Source organism: Mirounga angustirostris, unplaced genomic scaffold (genome assembly GCF_029215605.1).
Source record: "Mirounga angustirostris isolate CCGP_5_RB_7025 unplaced genomic scaffold, mMirAng1.0.hap1 SCAF_10, whole genome shotgun sequence".
In the NCBI taxonomy this organism is placed as follows: domain Eukaryota; kingdom Metazoa; phylum Chordata; class Mammalia; order Carnivora; family Phocidae; genus Mirounga; species Mirounga angustirostris.
In genome coordinates, this window is record NW_026991718.1 from 64,472,228 (window position 1) to 64,491,960 (window position 19,733).

Consider the following 19,733-nt stretch of genomic DNA (forward strand, 5'->3'; position numbering starts at 1 on the left):
AAGAACACCAAGGTGAAGATAAAGAGAGGGCTATGAGGGTCACAGAGAAATGTAGCTACAGTCCTAATTAATGCATCCCTGCAGCCCACTTTACCTCTAGTTCTCTTTAGTTACATAGGCCAATAAACAAATGCCCTTTATTTTTACGCTGGTTTGAGTGAGGTTTCCAATACTTGCAAAGAAAAGTTGGTTAATGCAGAATTTGTTTGAGAGAACTCAGTACCTTCAAACGTGACTTCCAAATCACCCTGATCTCCGCCCATTTGCTCATATAGCAGCCCTTTGTCTCTGAGCACTTTATTCTTACCCATTCTTCACCACACTGTTCAAGCCTCACGTTTTCTGATCTGATGACCACTGCAAGAAGGTTTCTAGCAATCTCAGTTCTGATAGTACTTCTGCTGTCACTTCTGTTCATTTGGCACTTGTCATACATTCTCCCATCTTTGATGAGTATATGTTTATCTAGACTGTAACCTCCTTGAAAGTAAGAACCATTTTTATATACTTCTAATTTCTATGGCACTTACCACAGAAGGCACTTGTTAAATATTGCCTTTTTGACTCCATCAGTCAGGATTTCCTACACAAAAGTGAACTACTTGGCTTGGAATCAGAGATCTTCATTCTAGCAGGTCAGATGCCAAGATACCTACTGTAGCAATAGGAAAAAAAAGAAGAATTGAGGGGGTTGCCATTTTGCTGGCCCATATTTTCTCAATTTCATCCCATGCACACACAATAATGAAGGATTTTAAAGATGCTACTTGGTTCCTGACAACATCGTCTCATAAAACTTTCTGCATATTTGAAGAGGATGCCAAGCTGTCCAGGTAAGCCATGGTTATTACATATATTTTTGAAGCATATGTAATATCCATTCTAAACAGCCTGAATTCAGAGTACAACTCCAACCCTTAACAACATTCTGGGCAGCTCCCACAGTTTTGAAATGACTATGTTAAAGACATCCAGTCCAATTTAAATCTTCACTTGCAGCTCCTCCCTTTCTGTAAGTCACACATTTGTGACTAGGGCCTGAAATGGGGAAGGGGACTGATCTTCCCCTTCACTTCTTTCCCCTTTCCTCTAGAGTGGTGGGCTTGAAGGTTGGAGGTCGTAGTAGAAGCAGAGATAGAAAGGGACAAGTATTTGTTTCAGTGCTGCATTGTGTCCTTCTCTTGGCTGATGCTGCTTATTGGCCTCTGGGTGGCAGACATCCCAACACTGGCTCTTCCACGGGGTACGTGTGTGAGGGTTCTTTAGACACTAGTGAGGGACCTCCCTGGGATATGGTCCCCACCTTGTTCTTTTGATACTTCCTCAGTTGCTACCCCTGGCATTACTCTCACAACCTCTTGTGTAGGGTACTGGCAAGTCAGCTCAAGTCCAGCTACTTTCCATGGAGGCTTCTTGACTCCTGGGAGACCCACACATCACTGCCACGCCACCAGGTAGGTACAGGCTGCTCTGCTGGCTCACTTCTCTCTGCTCCATTATCTTACTTTAATTCTCTGTTCCCTTACTCATACAGCCAACTGAGGTCTGATCATCTGGTTTAATGACTAAGAAATAAGATACCATTATCTTCTTTTCATCCCAATCTCTGCAGATGGTCCTCAAAGCACCCTCAAATGGGGAGCCAGAATATTTTCCACTAGGCCAAAGACTCACAACTTTAACAACATGTCCATCTCCCCTCATCTAGTCAAAAAGTGGATAGGACATGAAGACTGCTTCAGTCTCAGATGATGATGGGCAGGAGGCAGGAAGGAGGTTTCCAGGGGGGAATGGTCAGTTTGTCTGACTCATCAAATCCTGCAGGTGATATCTGGTCCCCGATATTCAGAATAGGTGTACTTTATCCTTAGCTTTGCTCCCAGTTGCCATTGCCCACTCAACACTCTGAAACCCATGGCAAAGAAAGGGAACTTAGAACTTAGTCTGTTGGGAAAAACTAGATTTTTACCTCTGCTTGTCAGCATGAGCTAGCACAATACTATTATGGTAGTCTTAATCCTCCATATTTTCTCACCTGCAATATGAGGATACTATTTACTTGATTGATCAGCTTCATACACGACACAAGCGAAAAACATAGAATCACATTAATTTTATTCAATATTTATCTTGTGTCTCTGGAAGAGCATTCAGTGGAAAAAATATGCCAGTTTCTTAGCACTGATTTATAATCCCAGCTTGCCATGTATTATGTATAAGGTATTAGGACTCTTGTAAGAATTAAATGTGATCATGCATGAGGAGGGCTTGGCATAGAGCAAGTACTCAATATTATCCACCATTATTATTATCATCTCTGTGACGTTACACAAGTCATTTAAGCTCTCTGAGTCTTCATTTCCTCATTTTTAATTGAGAATAATAATAGAGTTCTGAAGATTCTGTGAAATCATGTTATTTGGAAGCAATTGTAAATTTCTTTGTAAATGTTATATATTGTCTATGAAACAACGACATTGGACCTTTAAGGTATTTTCCTCTTCTAAAATGCTATGCATTTACTATCTGGTATTATGAAGAAGGAAAAGAAAAATGTTCACTTTTCAATAGGGTGTTTTGCAGCAAAAATTGTCTCATTCTACCTATGAACTCACAATTTCCACACAGTGTAAGAGACTGCTCTTCCCTTCTATCATACTGTCAATTTTTATCTGTTCCCCAAAATATTTTACCTCCTCAATGTGTACATTTCAAGCACCTTCACATAACTTAAAATGGAAAGGAAATTACTTAAGAGGCAGTGGAAAACTACCAAAGAATCAGCCAATAAAATTTAGTCATAGGGGTAACTTATTCCAATTCCTAACATCTAAGACACTGGTGGGAAATTTTCTTCCTTCCATCCTACTTTCAAATATGAACATTAATCCCATCACAGAGATATTAACTCCACTTTGGAAATTCCAAATCTTACCATATTCCATTACTGTTGAATAAGGTATAAAGTATATTCAAAAACTAAGGCTTCTTTTTAATCTATTTAATTTACATTCTTTGGCCAATCTGTCAAAAATATCTTGACTGCTCAGCCAACTGAAATTCGAAAGAAACGTAAATCTAAGTGCAATCTTTAAGTACGAAATTGAAACAAACTACCATGTCTGCCTTTAAGGACTAAAATAGTAGTTAATGTATTTTGGCTACTTAAGACATTCAGACTCACAATTATTTCTAATCATTAAGCTTTGAAATCGAAGATTTTCTTGGCAACAGAATCAACTTCAAGTTTGAAAGTTGGAGCCTCGTTGCAAATTTGCAACTGGCTCTATCTATCCGTCAAGCAAAATATCTTTTGAATGGTCTGAACATATTTATATGGCTCTTTATAATTTGAGAAGTGTCTTTTTTACACACCTTTTATTTAATGTATGAGATTCCTTGGGAGAGAAGCAGAGCAGATAAAGAAAATGTGGTTCAGTGAAGGTCAGTGGCTTACTCAAGATCACAGAAACTGGTAAAGCAGAAAGGAAAACATGGGTCCTCCTGATTCCCAGCCCAGGGATCCTCCCACCATAACGGGCTGCTTTAGAAACCCATGGACTTATGTGAAATCCTAAGAGAACATCTTGCCTATCACCCTGCCACTTATAAGCTAAAATCATGTCAGTTAAAATCAGATACTTAAGATCATGTCCAGCATGGAAAAATGGTTACAACACTTTTCGTTTGTTCATTCAGTCATTTGAAAACTATTTGTTGAGGACATATGAAGTGTCCAGCATTGTGCTGGCACTTGGAATGCAGTTGTGAATAAACCAGACATGGTTCCTACAGTTTAGTCATGGAGATAGATACTATTCACATAATCACACAAGAAATTTATCGCTAATAACCAGAAGTAGGTCCAGAATGAGGACAACATGCTTTGAAAGTGTCTAAAGAGACACCTAGCCTCATCTGAAACATCAGGGGTGTTTGGGATAGGAGTGAGGGGTGGGGTAATAAGGAGCATCCTAGGCCATGGAAGGACACGCCAGGCCAAGAGGTTCACGTCCATAGAAGCCCTGAGGCAAGAAGGAAAATCAAACACACTTTATGATAGCAATTTTATTTAAGCAAAGGGAGGAAAGTCTAGCAGGAAATACACCAAATCATTTGTGATGTTTTCTTTTGGAGAGGAACTGGCAATGTTCATTTTCTTATTTATGCTTTATTGAAATGTTCCAAATTTTCTACAATAAAAAAGAGCTTTGTGATCTTAGGGGAAAGTCAGCCTAAAGAAGTAGGAAGGAGCTGACTAGAATATCTAGCCCCAAAGGTCCCTGTGCGAGAAGGGAAAACAGAGCTCTCTCAGTCACTCCAGGCCAGAAATCCAGGAGCTGAAGTGTGAAGCGGAAAGTAAACAGTACAAGAACATAATTAGCGTTTTGGTGATTTAAAAGGTCCCCAAATACTCAAAAGGTATAAAGCTGTGAATGAAAAGGAACAAATGTGTATTGAGCCCTCTTATGGGCCAAGTACTATCCTACACTCTTCATGGCATTTCCTGGGAACAGCAGTGTACAGGTAACAGTGCTTCGTTTCTACAATTTACCCACTGATTGTGTTCCTTTCTCTCACCCTAAACCCTACGAGATGTGTACTATAATCCCATTTCACAAATAAAAATGGAAGTGAGATTTAAAGAGAGGTTAAGTAATTTGCTCAAAGTCAGACATCTATTAGGTCGGAGAGCTGGAATCAAAAGAAAAGTTCTGTTTGACTCCAGAGGACTCCTGTCACCTGCGTAAATGTGATAGAGATTGTTTACATTAAGATTTTCCCATAAGAATTGGGAAAAAGGGGGGCATCTGGGTGGCTCCATCGGTTGGGTGTCTGCCTTCGGCTCAGGTTGTGATCCTGGAGTCCTGGGATCAAGTCCCACATCGGGCTCCTTGCTCAGCGGTCAGCCTGCTTCTCCCTCTGCCTGCTGCTTCCCCTGCTTGTCCTCTCTCTTTCTCTCTCTGACAAATAAATAAATAAAATCTTAAAAAAAAAAAAAGAATTGGGAAAATGTATGATTATGGTTGTTTTGTTGCTGGCCAGAGGACAGGATTGTGCTGGCAGGATGGTAAAGCACAATAGTTCTAAACACTTACATAGTGCCAGGGTCTGTTCTAAGTGCACTAGAAATCTTGCCTAATTCAATTCTCATAACAAGCATATGAGGTAGGTACTATTATTATCCCTAATTTGCAGATAAGGAAACTGAGTCCCAGAAAGGTTAAAAAAAAAACAAGAGTTTGCCCAATATCACACAGAGCTGTCACTTGAAGCAGGAAAGGTGGATCCAGAATCTGTAGGCCTAACCATCAAGCAACACTTCCTTCCTAAATTCTTCTTTTTTTTTTTTTTAAAGATTTTATTTATTTGAGAGAGAGAGAGCATGCGTGTAAGCAGGGGGAGGGGCCGAAGGGGAGAGAGAGAACCTCCAGCAGCAGACTCGGCACTGAGCATGGTGCCTAAGCGAGGCTGATGCAGGACCAGTCTCACCACCTTGAGATCATGACCTCAGTGAAACCAAGAGTCAGAAGCTTAACTGAGCCACCCAGGGGCCCCTCCTTACTAAATTCTTAACTGACTCTCTTGGTTCCCTCTACATGTGAGTAATCTATTTCCAAAACTTCCTTCCATCGGCTAGTTCCAAAGACAAGTTCCTTTAGAGGCTTGAAGCAGATAGAAAACCACTTTGACACTGATTGTCTTTTGCCTAAAAGTCTGAGACCTAGCCTGCAGGAAAGTGCCCCTGATTCTCAGAATGAAAACTGAACAATAATGTTGAAGCTCTTATTGCCCAAAAGCAGCTTGCTTTGTAAAAACAAAGTGTCCAGCTTTGGTTCTCAAACTGGGGCATACATCAGAATCACTCACAGAACTTGTTAAAATGCAGATTGCCGGGCCCCACCCCCAGAGGTTCTGAAGCAGGAGGTCTGGGGTGGGGCTTAGAATTTGCATTCTAACAAGTTCCCAGCTGAAGCTGATGTTGCTGGTGGGGAGACTTTGAGAACCCTTGGCACAGCCTAGTGGAAGGCAAGACCATTCTGGGAAGCAAGACTCACAGGACTGTCAGCACCTTGCACCTAGCCCTGAAACAGAGTTCTTCCATCCTAGCCCCATCCCATTTTCAATAACCTGATTCCAGAGTAAGAGAATGAGATGAAGAAGAAACCATGCCTCTCAAAACTGCAATGAACCAGGACTAGAAGTGTTTGCTGAAAAACAAAAACTGATTTTTAGGTGGTGGAAGTTTCTTTTTTTTTTTTTTTTAATTTTGTTTTATGGTTTCGTTTGGTTTTTATTTGTAAAGTATTCTAATTGCTATGTCATTCAGGTAATTATCTTTAATCTGAAAGTAAAAACAAGACATACCCAAGGTTTTAAATGTTAGAGTTATATTAATCAGCAAACCTGTAGGTTCACCTACAAGTGTACAAAATAAAAATTCCATTTTACTTTTTGAGTTACAAAGGAAGTCCCCAAACCCAAAATGGTGACTTAAGTAACAACCGAGCGCCCTCTGGTGGGAACGAAATTCTCTGTTGTCCAAAGGCTGCAGGAGTGTTTCCCATGCTAAACAATAACTGAGATTTCCATTACCATTTGAATCCTTTGAAATTGGTGAATGCGTTGTGTATTGAGAACAACTATAAAGAAAAAGACTGACCAGAGGAGAGAGATTTTGGAGAGAACCATTGTGAAAACAGAAGGAAGCTAAATTTTAGATGACATTGATCTAAATCAAATCTGTTACTCCTCAAATTTTTACCCACTAGTTTTAGCTCCACTGATGATTCTTGCATGAATCAATTACTGTGATGATGACAGAAAATATTTTTATTTGTATTACAGATTCCAAAGCACCTGAATAACATGTTAATATACATAACTGGGATTCTAGCAAACTCTTGAAATTATCTCAAGTTATAAATAATCTGCTGGTCTCACCTGAAAAGGCCTACAGCTTTTATCGAAGTCATCAGCCTTGTTTCCATTTATTTGACATTTTGTAAAGCTATCTTTTGTGTTTTGTAGAGTGTCCTGACCCACTGCATGAATACCTCTGAATTCACAGCACATACCCATAGGTTCAGAGCCAGACGTAAGGAATTCAGCTCAGGACGTCTTGAAAATATTAATCAAGTCCAAGAGGTGATCTCTAGACTTTGCACAGTTGCTAGTAACCACCAACTGGATTATTATAACATGACATCAATGTTTTCTTACCAACCCTTCACCATCAGAAGAGCCGATGAAAATTTTGAATGAATTGTATTTTTTTTATATTTTTTTAAGATTTTATTTATTTATTTATTTGTCAGAGAGCGCACAAGCGGGGGGAGCGGCAGGCAGAGGGAGAAGCAGGCTCCTCTCTGAGGAAGGAGCCCAAAGCAGGACTCGATCCCAGGATCCTGGGATCATGACCTGAGCCAAAGGCAGATGCTTAACTGACTGAGCCACCTAGGCATCCCGAATGAATTATATTTTTGAACATGGTAACTGAATTAGACTTATATTTTGCATTTCTTTCCTTTTAGAATTCTAATAATAGTGGCTAGTATTTGATGAATGCAAACTGTGTGCTATTCACAACCTTACTGGATGAATATTCTTGCTATTTTCTTTTTCCAGATCAGGAAACTCAGACTTACTGTGGTTAGAACACTCATCCAAGTACACACAGCTAATAAAAAGCACAGCAGAAACTTAAAGCCAAGAATTCTTTTTTTTTTTTTAAGACTTTATTTATTTGACAGAGAGAGACAGCGAGAGCAGGAACACAAGCAGGGGGAGTGGGAGAGGGAGAAGCAGGCTTCCAGCAGAGCAGGGAGCCCAAAGCAGGACTCTGGGATCATGACCTGAGCTGAAGGCAGACGCTTAAAAACTGACCACCTAGGTGCCCTAAAGCCAAGAATTCTTAACTACAGTCTTAACCAGTAGGGCACACTACCTCCACCCCACCACTCCACACCCACACCACGCCGCCCCCCCACCCCGCCTTTTTTTAAATCTCTTTGCCTGTAACAAAGAAAAAGACAAGTAGGGACAGAAGTAGTCTTCTCTTTGAGGGTGTCCCTACTACTCTTATCACACATTATCTTTATAAACCTGTTTCTTTATTAGACTCCTTTATATCTATGAGTCAGCACCATCTTCTCAATCCCTTATAATCTAAGCATTTATAACCTTTGGCCTGAGCCACACTCTCAAATGCAATGAATTACCCAATCTTTTTCACTTTCAGTCCCCTCCTCTCCATTCCCGTATCTAGCATGGTGCAGTGTCCCGACTCTTCTATCTGGCTTCAATCTCTCCACCTCTATTTTGTCTCATGCAATACCTCAGATCATTCTTCCCAAAGCATGACTCTGCTAGCATCTTTGCCCAATGCAAAACCCAATGCCCATTATGCACAGAACCCGAAGGCCGTTCATGACCAGGCTCCAAACCACCACTCTAGCCGCATCACCCCATCAGGGTTTAGCAAACTCTTTAGTCACAAACAGGAAGTCTCAGTTGTTCTCAAACAATATCCTGAAAGTGTCCATGTCTTCGCTTAGACATTTCCCTCCCATCATATCCTTAAATGTGAATCTTACCATTCCTTCAGGGCCTTGATCAAATACCACCTTCTTTATGATTCCATCTTTCCCGATTCTGCAAACTAGACATTATTTCTGCTCCTCTGAGTTTTATTTCTACTTCCTCTGTGCCATTTATTATTTCTGGCCTTGTGTTATAGGACAAATCTATGTGGGTGGTTGACAAGTAACTCAAACTTTGCATGACCAAAATTGACATCATCATCTCTCCCATTCTAAACCTTTCAGAAACCTGGGAGTCATCCTGAATCCTCCTCCCTCATCTTCACCCCTTACAGTAAATCAGGGACCAGATTTTGTACTCCCTGAACATCTCTCACATTTGCTCCCACTTAGTACTCTTATAATGCCCTGGTTTATATCCAACCTCATCGATCATAGAACTATAGCAATTAGTGTCAACTCTGTTCTTGTATATGATCTTACTTACATCCTCACATTCATCCTCCACATCACCATAAAAAACATCTCTTGGAAATTCAAAACTCCACACCACTCCCCTGCTTAACTCCATCTATAGTTCTCCACTGCCTATAGAGTATAGTCTAAGATCCACAGCAGAGAAGCTTCCATCCTCTACTCTGCATCCTACTACTTTCCACCATCACTTTACAGTCAAGTAACAGCAAACTGATTCCAGTTCCCTGAACACACTGCTATTTTACACTTCTCTGCCCTTTTTCTGCCTGGATTAACCTTCCCTTCAGGCTCCTTTTGCAGGGCTTCTGCGTTGTATCACTCTTGGGGGTCCCATTCACACGGAATACAATTTGTTGTGCCAGCAATAGCCCCTGTCACCCTCAGTCCCCCTTCTGTACTTAATGAAGTCATACCTGTTATTTTGGTTCGGTTCAAAATTCATCTCTCCCAGAAGCTTCCCTGGACTTCTTCAGGAGTCTGTGCCCATGGCTTCAATGATTGCATCTTGCCATATTTTTAAAAAAATCATCTGGTTATGTGTTTGCCTCTCCCATTATCAGTTTTGAGGGCAAAGACCATGACTTATTTACCTCTTTATCAGGAGCTCTGACTCCTAGCCAGTGCCTCACACATTCAATAAATTTTGGTTAAACTGAAATATTATGTTCATGCCATTTCACTTGTAGGAGTGTGACTTGCTAGAGAGGAGGAATCCTGGCTTATAGTACGTATCTTTACATTCTCATAGTCATCATATACAAAGCTGACTGAGTATCAGAATATCTTGGAGAGCTTTTTTTAAATCCAAGTTACTTGGAATTAAGCATATTACAAAGGTGGTATATCACATCATGGGGTGGGGGGAAGGGTGACAATAGCAACCATTTCTCCAAAAGTGTTAATTTTCACAACATATATATGATATAATGTGATTAATAGTTTGATAATTTGACTGTGATTGGGAGCTAATGCTGAGTGAGGAGAGAAAATGTGTATGTGACATAGCCACTTCACTGGAATGGCTGGCTACTCTGTTGGCATGTCCAATATTTATTTACTTGAGTATACGTTTGCTCTTATGTTAACTTTGGTATTTGTGATGTGTGCTGTAGGCAACAAAATTGCCAGGTCAAGGCCAAAGATGAAAGAGGAAAATGAGGCTCTGGGGTGAGTGGAATGTAAAGAAAATGAAGTCTGTTTTGTCAGTTTTAATATAATTTATTATTTTTAGCATCTAATAACTAAATACACTTATACTCAAAATTCCTTTATTATTGACATCCCTGCAGCAAAAATAACTTGGTTATTGCCAATCTAAAACTCTCTAACCCCTAATTTCCTTTTTCTACTGAAACAATTGTTTTGATAACATACTTTACATAGTGAAAATATCTTAGGAATGATGCTATTGAGTTATAGCAGAATAGATTATATTTTTAAAAATGGCATTGGGACAACTAGCTGACCAAATGGAGCTTAGACTAGAGAAGAAGAAAATCATTAAAAAACATGAACATGACCAAACCTGAATTCATCCTTTTTTTCCCAAATCTGACTTTCTTCACACCTTTCTAAGAGAGGTGCAGTTGCTCATACCTCTCGAAAACAGGCATACTATATTATATGTAACTCTTTTCATGCCTTTTCCCCAATATCCAATGTATCACCTAGTCTTGTCGATTCTACCTCCTAAGCATCTTGTGAATCTTTCCACTCTTCTCCAACGAACTCCCAACACCCCAGTTTAGACCTCCATCATCTCCTAGCTGGATTTCTACAGTAGTCTCCTAAGGAGTCCACCTCCCTATATTCTTGTGCTTTTCCAGTGCATTCTTACAAACCACGTATCAGCCAGAAGAAACAGAGGTGGAAAAACACATCAAATAAATGTAGAAGCATGAACAAAATTATCAAGGCAGAACTCAGCATGGCTCTTTAGGATACTGAAAATGGTTTGTACGGCTGAAGTCCCCTCTTCTCACAGATACTCAAACTTCCATGAAGTTCCTATGCCAGTCCTTTCTGTTTTTCCTCTCTCTAGGACATCTTTTCAAAAACTGGAAAAATGAATTTACATCATCCTGTATTCTTCCTACTCTGTTTTTTATGATATGCAGAACTTTCTGCCCTAAGTTTCACAAATAATTTCTTTCAAAGTATTGTCTGCATCTATTTTGAAACTCACAAACCAAGTATTTATTGTTTTCTTTCTTGTAGCAACCTTTTCTAGGGGCAGTGAGAATCCAACACTCAGGTTACTTCCTGCATGTGTGAGTGTGTAGGATAGGAAAAAATATTGGAAAAGAAGAATTAGTATCTCAAAATGTAATCTGACTATATTTGCATGCCTCCTTGTAAATTTCTCAAGAGAAGACAGTCTTTCATATTATCTGAATTCCCCCATAACATATTGCTAATGAATTTATATTAAGTCAAGTCTTCATGGCCATTTTCCCCTATTCTTCATAAGTAAGTAAAATAACAAATGTGAAAACAGCATAGTATCTATACCCAATAGACTCAATTAAAGTTATTGTTGAAAATGAACCCTGGGGCACCTGGGCGGCTCTGTCAGTTAAGCATCTGCCTTCAGCTCAGGTCATGAACCCGGGGTCCTGGGATGAAGCCCCACATCAGGCTCCCTGCTCATTGGGGAGTCTGCTTCTCCCTCTACCCCTCCTCCCGCTCATGCTCTCTCCCTGTCTCTCTCAAATAAATAAAGTAAATCTTTAAAAAAAAAAAGAATTAAAAAAAAAGAAAATACTCTAAGTACCATTTCTGAATTTACTTCTTCATCAAAAGGGCTAACGATTTGTGCATATGATGTGGAGAACAAAGGCAAAAGGAAATGTAGATAAAACTAAATTTCTTTATAACCCGAAGCCCATAGACAAATACTGAGACAGTCGGAATATGACATTCCTCCAGGAACTCCAAATCTTAATGTTAATGCTTTGCTAGAGGGAAAAACAACTTTAGCTTGACAACAGCTAGGCCTCCAGGATCCTGTGAGTTTTCTTTGGCATATGAAAGTCCTTTTGGAAACTTCCTTTGTCTTCACCTCCCCCAGTTCCAAAGTATATAATCAGTTGCTCCTCACAATCCCAAGGCAGCTCTTTCTGCCCCCGCCCCCACCCACCTCCTGTCCCGTGCTATAATAAAACCACCTTTTTGCACCAAAAATGTCTCAAGAATGCTTTCTTGGCCGTTGGCTCCGAATCCCAACATTTCCACATCATACAGAATTCAAGGTTTGAATGAAATATACCTTCCTAACAATTAAAGCAACCAAACTTCATGAGAGATAAAAACTCAAATTAAAATTTTCCATAAGAAAATATTGGGAGGATGAGAAGAGTTAAATTTTGATGGAGAAAGTGAAGCAAACCAAGCTATGAGCAATTAAACTAAGCTATGTTTCTAAGGCCAAAACCAAATTAAAAGAGGCCTAATGAGAACTAGGTTGCAGCCTAAAAGAAATCTCAAATGCCCTCTTCACCCTGGTATTGATATAGGAAATGGTTGGGGTTCAGAGCCAACAGCCAAGAAAGCATTCTTGAGATGTCTTTGGTGCAAAAAGGTGGTTTATTAAAGCACAGGGACAGGACCTGTGGGCAGAAAGAGCTGCACTGGAGTCATGGGCACTGGCTGATTATATACTTCCAAGTTGGGAGGGGGTTAGGGAGATCCTAAATCTCTAAGGAATTTTGGAGGTAAGGTTTCCTGGACCTTGAGGGGGCTATTGTTAGGAATATTACTAGCTATTGTTAGGTTATTACTGTCTAGTAAAACCTTAGTCATGAGAACTTTCCAGTGTATATCGGTGGGTCACATGCTAGGCGGGGATGATTGCCAACATATATCTTGGGGGGTAGAGAGAAAGGAAGTTTCCAGAGGAATTTTTATATGTTAAAGTAGACTCACAGGATCCTGGGGGTTGGGCTAAGATTGCCTTTTGCCCTTAGCAAAGTATTAATATTGAGGCTGAGTTCCTAGAAGAATGTCACTCTGCCTGTTTCAAGGACTTGCCATTGGACTGTAGGCAGTAGGGAAATTTAATTTTTTGTTTTGCCATCATTTCCCATAGTATTGCCTTGCCAGGAGTCCATGGGAGTCTGTATTTAAAGGGCAAAAATGTGCAGGCATTTGCTACAGAAATTGCTATTTTCTTACATAATGGTTCCTGTTCCATAAATGTTTAGTGGTAATGAGAATGATGCATAGTGCAAGCAGGAAAAAAGACACAGGAATTGTTGAAAGGAAGAAAAAATGCAAATGCAGATACCCAAATGGAATTTTTATGAATTTATTAATTTTTGAAAGTTTTATGAAAGAAGCGCCTGGGTGGCTCAGTCGTTAAGTGTCTGCCTTCGGCTCAGGTCATGATCCCAGGGTTCTAGAATCGAGCCCCACATCGGGTCCCTGCTCAGCGGGAAGCCTGTTTCTCCCTCTCCCACTCCCCCTGCTTGTGTTCCTGCTCTTGCTATCTCTCTCTCTCTCTGTCAAATAAATAAATAAAATCTTAAAAAAAAAAAGGAAGTTTTATGGAAGAATGAAAAAGACAACAAAATATTAAAGCTAATATTACTGCTCAGCTTCAAAGCCTGCTCCTCTCCCAAAAGACTGATCCAATGAAAATATTTCAAGAAAATGTAAACATTTCAAAAATCTTGAACATCATCTCTTTAAAAGAGAACAAAGCTGTGAGAAGCTAAAGGCTTGTGATTTTAATGATAATGGAAAGCTACTTTGCACACAATAGTCTGTTCATTGGCAATGGCTCAGGCCTGTCTGCAAAGCCACCTGTTTCATATCCAAGACATAGTAAGTAGATTTTAATACAAAACCTTAAGTGATTCCACGACATTCTAAATTTGGATTGATATCATCATCTTATACAATGAGCCAAAACTCAAATGTATGGATTGCTTCTCTCCTCATCAAACTTTTGTGTTAGTTGTCAAAGAGAGAAGGAGAAAACTGGGTAAGGGATGGTTTTACACTCTTCCTGAGCAAACATTAGTCAGCCAATTTCAAAATCAGATCAAGGACATAATTATTCTGTTAAGAAAACACAGAACAAATTTAAGAAGCAAGAGAACATGTTAATATGGCCTGAAATTCCCACTAGCATAATCGACCAAAAACAAGTCCAAAAATCTCCTCCAAATTTTAATCCATGTTAATTATAAATGACAAATATAGTTAATATAAACCATAATAGTCTGAACTAATTTGACTGAGCATGCAAGGCAGCACTGGCAAGGTCAGGCTTTTGTGCTCAATTAACTATTCATTCAAGCTGACTTTAAAGAAGCTGTTTTGTGAGAAGGAACAATGATTCCACTATCCTAGGAACAACTAACTGACATGAAAATTTAAACAATCTAATGCAGGTTGCATTTAGTTAGAAGCCTAAGTACACAACCCATGCAAAAGTCTACTTGTAAATTGATTCTATTCATCACAATTCTGTAACACTTTTTCTGAGCCAATTTGGGACAATGAATTGAAGGCATCAGGAGTGTGGTCAGTACAGGAAAATCCATCTACCAGGGAAAATGACAATGACTAGTGGTGGTAGAAGAAACAAATAATCATAATGGTGATTGGAGGTATCCTGACACATAGGGGGACACCCACAGACTGAGGATCTGGATACTGAACTCTAGCTGTTAAAAGGTTTAAAAAAATTAAGGATAATCCCCTCATTGGGGCAGATCTCTTTCTGATTCTCTTTTATTGGAATGGAGGAAAATTTCAGTACACCAAAAAACAAAGATAGGCTGAAGGGGTTTTCACTATCCCTACCTAATTCTTGTCCAAACATGTAGCAGCAAGTATTCTCCATACATTACCTAACCTGCTCCTACCCTCTCCCTGCAGGTGGGAGTTTTCAGTTATCCAAATGACCCAGAACTTCAAAACGGCTCAGGTCACTTGGTTCCTGGGGAAGGTACAGAAGAAATGCCTGCTATCTATACCAGCAAGGCTGGGTGCCCATTCCAAAGGACAGAACTGTTCTAACCCCTGTTACTGCTTTCCTCAGAGCAGAAAATAATGAGCCAGTGGTCAAATCCAGTCACAGCTTTTTTTCTTTCTTTCTTTCTTTCTTTCTTTCTTTCTTTCTTTCTTTCTTTCTTTCTTTCTTTCTTTCTTTCTTTCTTTCATTTCATTTCATTTCATTTATTTATTTGACAGAGAGCACAAGCAGGCAGAGGGATAGGGAGAAGCAGGCCCCCCGGAGAGGACCCTGAGATCATGACTTGAGCTGAAGGCAGACACTTAACCGACTGAGCCACCCAGGTGCCCTAGTCACAGCTCTCTTAATGAATATGTGACAATGAGGAAAAGGTGTTTTCTTAAGCTTTCCCTCCACTCACATATTTCAGTCCTGAGGCCTGCAAATTAAACTGACAAAAGACAGATCAACAGGAGAAAAGGCATACAAATGTTGTTGATATTAATATTTTTACACACACAGAGGCTTCACAGAAAAGAAGTGAAAGCCTAAGGAAGTAGTTAGATTCAGGGGTTGTACATTTTAACAAAGGGCAATAAATTGTAAAAAAAAAAAAAGGCACTAGACAAAGTAAAGGGAGGTTTGGACTTCTAGAGGTGATAAATTGTGGGAAAGTGAGAAGGAAATACATGAGGAAAACTAATGGAAGCGTTATTTTAGTAATGTATATTTATACAGACTCATCTTAACGCCTCCATCTCAGGATAATGGTCACTCTCCTCATATGGCACAGGAGATGGGGTGAATCTATGCCACCTTCACAAAGGGAAATTTACACTCTGCTTTAAGGCAGATAAGAAGAGGGCAGAGAACTTTTCCTGTATTTATTGATTCTCAATTTCCTTCAGCTCAAAATAATCCAAAGCCAAAGTGGCATATTTTGGGGTGGCATATTCTAGACTGTTTCATTACATACATCCACAGCCATCATGTATTTATGATTTGGAACTCTTTTTTTTTTTTTAAGATTTTATTTATTTATTTGAGAGAGAGAGAATGAGAGAGAGCACATGAGAGGGGGGAGGGTCAGAGGGAGAAGCAGACTCCCTGCCGAGCAGGGAGCCCGATGCGGGACTCGATCCCGGGACTCCAGGATCATGACCTGAGCCGAAGGCAGTTGCTTAACCAACTGAGCCACCCAGGCGCCCCTGATTTGGAACTCTTTTAAGTGCAAATGTCAGAAGCCCAAAACAGATTCACTCAAAAAAAAAAAATCTATTGATTCACTCATATGAAAATGACTCAAATATCCATTAACTGATAAGTGGACAAATAAAATATGGTATATCCATACAATAAAATAATCTTCCGCCATAAAAAGGAATGACATAATGATATATGAACCTTGAAAACATCCACCATTTTTTGTTCCCACAGCTATAATTCAACCTTCAATCCACTGAACCCACCATTTCTCACTATTCATCAACCTCCTCTTGGCTTCATATTGGGAGCTACTTGTCCAGCCTAGATTTCATAGTCTCATGCTTAGAATCATTTCTCTGTGAATATCCACAATTATTTTGCCCCTCTCTGTCATCCATGCCTAGTATCTTAGTCAGTCAACTTAGGTTGCCATAACAAAATACAATAGACTGAATGGCTTAAACAACAGATAGTTGTTTTCTTGCAGTTCTGGAGTCTGGAAGTCCCAGATTAAAGTCCCGCAGAGTTGCTTCCTGGTGAGAGCACTCTTCCTGCCTTGCAGATGACCACCTTCTCACTGTGTCCTCATATATTAGGGTGGCGGAGCCCTCTGGTAGGTCTTCTTATAAGGACACTAATCCTATTCAGGGCCCCACCCTCAGGATCTGATTTACCTTAGTCACTTCCTTATTCCAAATATAGTCACACTGAGGGCTAGGGCTTCAACATAAGAATTTTGGGGACACAGTTAAGTCCATAGTACCTAGAAAACCCCAACCCTAAGTGAATCCTACCCCTCATTTTCTCCATTCCTGCACCAAACAGGTAAAATTTGCTACCCAACTGAATGGACTAGTTTCCCCTGAAATTCATGATCACAAGTCTCAAAGAGCACACAGCAATTCATCAGTGTCAGGCAATCCCATCATGCTTCTTAAGTAGATTCATTTTTCCATTCCTCAAAATAACTTCCTTCCTAAACCTCATATACCTTCTCTTCCCACTCTACCCTGACTTTCAGCTGCTGGCCTTGCCTCAGACTTCATTACAGACTGAAGTCAAACAAATCTCCCTAATTCTCCCTGAGACAAACTTTAAAATTCACCTGCATCTGCCCTTCCTTTACCTACCCTTACCTTTCTTCTGTTACAAGTCAAGAGAAGTTTCCTTGATGTTGAATGAGGACTTTTCCTACTGCATCAGAATTTAGGTTAAGGCTCCAAAACTGAAAATTATGAGTGATAATTATGCCAACAGTGAAGAAGATGTATCACTTAAATAGAATGAGTTAATTAATCAGCTCCCATCTTCCACTCCAGTCCAAATAGAGAATACTAGAAATTTGGAAATGAGATTGAAAAGAGTCACTGAGCAGAGAATTTCCAATTTAGTTAGGAATGATGTGATATCTTTCCTCCCTATTCTGTAGAGGAAGACAGAGCCTTCCTTGCTTGTCCCACCCTCAAAACCATGCCAACCAATGGGAGCCCAAGAGAACCACTAATAGAGAATGAGGAAAATATTGGCATTTATTAAGCTGTAGAATAGCCCTGTACTACCATGAAATAGGAGCAAACACAGTAAGAGAGTTTTCAGGAAGGTTTGACGTATGTCTCCTAGAGCTGGAGGACTGTAAATAAAGAATTTGAATAAATTTTTTATTGTTTAATTGCTGATAACTTCTAACCCTCATCACTCTCTCTTCCCTTTATGCCCTACAGCTGGGCAAGCTGATAAGAAACTTTGAGTGCTCTCTCCTTTGGCACCACTGTAAGTAATTATTTAAACAAACAAACAAAAATAAAATATTACTTACATAATAAACCTTTTCATACCCATTTGGGATGTGTGTGTGTGTGTGTGTGTGTGTGTGTGAGAGAGAGAGAGAGAGAGAGTGCGTGCACATGAGAGAGATATCAGTCTTGACATCCAAACCAAATTTTGGATGAGGGTCCATTCTGCTACTACAATGTGGCCATAAAAGGATATTTAAGAATATAGACACCAGTGCCTGCTTCCCAATAAGAGAATTTGGAAGGTAGAGGCTTACTGAATCCACCTGCAATGAGAGGACAAGAATAGAAATCACTGTTTAAGATAGGCTTCAATTCTACTTGTTTGTGGATGTATGTGGGCCAAAAGAACCCAAGGAAGCCATTTTGATGGTATTTCACCCTAGAAGGCCAAGAGCCAAGACAAGGGGATCTCAGCAATAAGAAGCTGTGCAACAGACCACCAGGAGTGGAAGCTGGAAAGGTCACAAGAGGTCACTCAGAGAGTACCCACATCAGGGAACTGTGTGGTTTTGGTGGTCCCAGCAGAGGTCACCAGATAATCTCCACATCCACCCCATATCATCACCAGCTTTTGGATGTCTGCAGTAATGGTAGATATGAAAACCAACAAGCATCTGTCAAATAAAAACTCCACTGGCTCCAGAATTTAAATTCTTCCATCCCTCTTTTATTCCCTGTTCCTGTGTCCCAATCCTGGAAGAACCATAAAAATTATGGAGGCAGGAGCAAGCTAAAAAATACTGTGGCAAAACAAATTATATCCCTTTTTTCACTTCTCTAGGCTAAGAGAGAGAAGAGGTCTTCAAAAGCACGTGAGACTGGCTTTTGCTTAGGATGCAGAAATCTGGAAAGATCACCCCACCCTCATAACAACAGGGGAGTAACAACAGTAACAACAAAGCCAGACAGTGAAAATTCACAACTTTTCTGGAACCCATCAGAGAGCTAAAAGTGACAGGAAAACCAATGAATCTGAAATCTAAGAAAAGATAGGAGCCTCCAAAGAGAAACAGGACATGAGCTCTTGCTCACCCAGTATAGTCACCAACAGACAAGGGTAAGAAGAATTAAACTAGGGCTGCCTGGGTGACTCAGTCAGTTAAGCATCTGATTCTTGATTTCAGCTCAGGTCTTGATCTCAGGGTCGTGAGTTCAAGCCCCACACTGGGCTCCATACTGGGTGTGGAGCCAGAAGGAGAAGAAGAAGAAGACTTCAACTAGACCTTTTAACCAATCACTAAGGGCTGAGTATAGACTAAGGAAAGTAAACAGAACCCCTGAGAGCTACAGACACAGGAATTTGCAACACCTCACAGGCTCTTCTCCTTGGACATCACTGAGTGCTCACAAAAAAGACTAGGGTAAAAGCAAGACTCCTGAGAAAGGTGCAGGCCTGGGGAAGGCACACAGCAGCCACTGTGGGGAATGCAAAAGCCCTACTGGATTCCTATGTCTCCATAGGAATCAAAGCTTTATGCACTGTGGGAATGTGACAAATACTGCTACTCCTAAGGCACTGTGAAAACCCACCACAGATAGAAGAAGGAACAGAACATAACCCTTTACCCCTGGCCCAGAATTACAGCTGGGAGAGGGGCAGGAGCACTGAGAATCCATGGACACAGTACCTTCCTAAGACTGAGGGTTAGTCAGAACAGCAGAGAACAGCATGCCCCTCACCTCCCACCTCCAGAGTAACAAACTTATTCTAACAAATAACAGTGGTCTAGGGCTGGGACAGAGGTCAGA

The 19,733-nt window shown here is 40.2% G+C and overlaps 1 long non-coding RNA gene across 5 annotated transcripts in view; it reads right to left on the reverse strand.

Annotated features, from left to right (window-relative positions):
* Window positions 1-19,733, reverse strand: part of LOC123851291 (uncharacterized) — a 104,273-nt gene that overhangs the window by 15,457 nt on the left and 69,083 nt on the right. For all 5 annotated transcript variants that reach the window (XR_006792525.3, XR_008506894.2, XR_010405690.1 and 2 more), the window contains exon 4: window positions 531-655. This is a non-coding gene — a long non-coding RNA (uncharacterized LOC123851291). The remainder of the gene's footprint in view (window positions 1-530; window positions 656-19,733) is intronic.